This window comes from Silene latifolia, unplaced genomic scaffold (genome assembly GCF_048544455.1).
Source record: "Silene latifolia isolate original U9 population unplaced genomic scaffold, ASM4854445v1 scaffold_88, whole genome shotgun sequence".
Classification (NCBI taxonomy): Eukaryota; Viridiplantae; Streptophyta; class Magnoliopsida; order Caryophyllales; family Caryophyllaceae; genus Silene; species Silene latifolia.
The window spans coordinates 1215664-1218280 of record NW_027413793.1 but is presented as its reverse complement, the minus strand read 5'-3'; the positions used below and the strand labels follow the sequence as shown (position 1 = coordinate 1218280).

Sequence of the window (2617 nt, the reverse complement as noted above, 5' to 3'; positions counted from 1 at the left end):
GACGGATACGGAAAGGTCCTTTCGGTCCACTTTCTATCCTAAAATACCACTAACTTAACTTCTATTCTCGTCAGGGTAGTCTACTGTTCATAGCAGGCCTATTTAGTCCAATCTTTCGATCTAGGATTAATTTTAGCCAGATTAAAGGGATGACTCAGAAGCGTGCACTCAACTAACTCGGTAAAATACAATTAAATTGCTATGGTGACAGAATCTCGCGATTAATTAATCTAAACTATTTACTACATCGTCACATTCCTACCGCAGATTCCCTAATCCCAACATGAAAGAAGTTTAGCTACTCATATTGCTATTTAAACAATCAAAACTAACAATCAACAATGAATTAACAATAAACATGATGAAATAACAAATAAAATGCATAAAAGAGAATTAGGGCAGAAATTAAATAAGGCTAAACGAAGAATTAAAGCAAACAAACGATTCATTATTATTAAGAGAAGAGAGAGGGATTACAATCGTGCGAATCCGGCGTAAAGAACACAAAAATCCAAGCGAATAAACCCCGAAGTAAAGTTACAGTGAAGGAGAAATAGGTAACGCAGTAATGTTTGATAGATAAAAGCTTGATTAGATAAAAGATAGATGCCAATGACCTAGTTAACGTAGGTTTAAATAGAAAACAACATAAGTTTATCAAAATAAAACAACTCACGGGCTAATTAAAGCCCATGACAGCAGAAACCACTCGATCGAGTGGAATAAAACCACTCGATCGAGCAAAACTCGGCAAAATCTACTCGATCGAGTAGTTTAGTTACTCGATCGAGTAACCTCTCTTTCAGCACTTCTGGATCGAGTAGAAAACTACTCGATCGACCAACTGGGACCATAAAAACCACTCGATCGAGTGGTAAAACTACTCGATCGAGCCTTCTGTCTTCAAATCAGCTCAAGTCCATGCCCGACTGCCTCGTAATCCGTGCCTCCACGCATTTCAATGCAGTATCTCGCTCTAGAAAATCCCGTCTCCTCTAAATGCATGCAAAAAGGACGAAAAAGGGTACGATTCCACTACTTTCGCATTCATTTCTACAAAATGGACAAAACGAACCAAAGTAGCCAATTCGGGGCAAAATGCAATATAAATAGTGCAAAAGTACATAATAATACGTTCTAAAATAGGCTAAAAAGACTATATAAAATGCACGTATCAATAGCCTAGCTTAGACGTTTTTGGTGGCCTATCCTAGACCAAATGGTCGACCAACATGACTCGAAACCCAAGAGGTTAGCTTGGGTGGCCCAAAAAGGTCGTGTTCTAGACACTTGGGACAAAACACGCCTAGCCCAACACGGCCAGGATCTGGACACGACTCGACGCACTTCATGCTTGGTCAAGGTTCGAGAAACATATCCCCAGCGGAGTTGGGCTAGGCGTGTTTAGGCATATTGTTGGCGGATCGCCATAGATTCGATGATAGCCATAGATTCGATCGTGGCATTAACATATTGTGCATCATGGATCGCCATATATTGTTGGCGGATCGCCTAGTCCAAGTTCCCATAAAACTTTGGGAATTGACATATTGTGCGTCATGGATCGCCATAGATTCGATCGTGGCATGAGCGATATCGGTGTCAATTTGGTCAAACCTTCCATTGTTGGCAGAATCAAGAATCCTTCGGGACTCGGCATAACATCCATTGTAGAATGTTATAGCTAGAAACCAATCATCTAGCCCATGATGTGGGCATTACCTTTGAAAATCTTTGTACCTCTCCCAAGCCTCATATAAGCTCTCAAGAGCTTGTTGACGGAATTCGGTGATTTGGCTCCTCAAAGTTTGAGTTTTCTCCGGTGGAAAAAACTTTTGATAGAACGCAAGAGCCAATGTCTCCCAATTGGTGATTCCCAAAGCGGTGCGGTCAAGGCTATTGATCCAAAGCTTTGCCTTGTCCTTCAAAGAGAAAGGGAAAAGTATTTCCCTTATTTGGGCTTGAGTGACGCATGTTTGACGGATCAAGGAGCAATAATCGCAGAAATTTTGCACATGCAAATTGGGATCCTCCAAAGGACTTCCCCCAAATTGCTTCCTTTCCACAAGGCTAATGAAAGCCGGCTTGATCTCGAAGTCCGGCGCGGTAATTTGAGTAGTTGTGATACCGGCCGGAAGCATGGCCGCGGTGGGCTTTTAGTGGTCGGAAAGTTTCACCATATTTTTAATTGAAGATGGTGGTGGTGGTGGAGATGATGAACTTGAAACCTCCTCCTCTTCAAGGACTTTTAGATCGTCTAGGTAAGACTTTATAGCACTTTCAACTTACACGGGAGAAGCGTCTTCTTTCACTTCTTTCCAAAAACGTCATCTTTTCCTAAAGGTTTTCTCGGGATCGGAATCCAGTGAAAGTAAATCTCCACTACGAGAGGACCTGAGCATAAGATAACAATTTCTAGAAAATGATAAGTAATGGTCTCAAGGAACAAGTGTTCCTTAAGACAAAAGAAAACAAGATAAAAATCGACAGATCAATACGCAATAAAACCGTGCTCCCCTGCAACGGCGCCAAAATTTGATAGGATATCGTACACATATACAAAGATAATTACCCTAAACACAAATTAATGTAGTAATAGGGGTCGAACACAAGGAGA

At 41.2% G+C, this 2617-nt stretch overlaps 1 non-coding gene across 1 annotated transcript; it reads left to right on the top strand.

Annotated features, from left to right (window-relative positions):
• Positions 1-1701: 1701 nt before the first annotated feature.
• LOC141640561 (small nucleolar RNA R71) lies at positions 1702-1808 on the top strand. Its single transcript, XR_012543056.1, has one exon. It is a non-coding gene; the product is annotated as a small nucleolar RNA R71 (small nucleolar RNA).
• Positions 1809-2617: the final 809 nt, after the last annotated feature.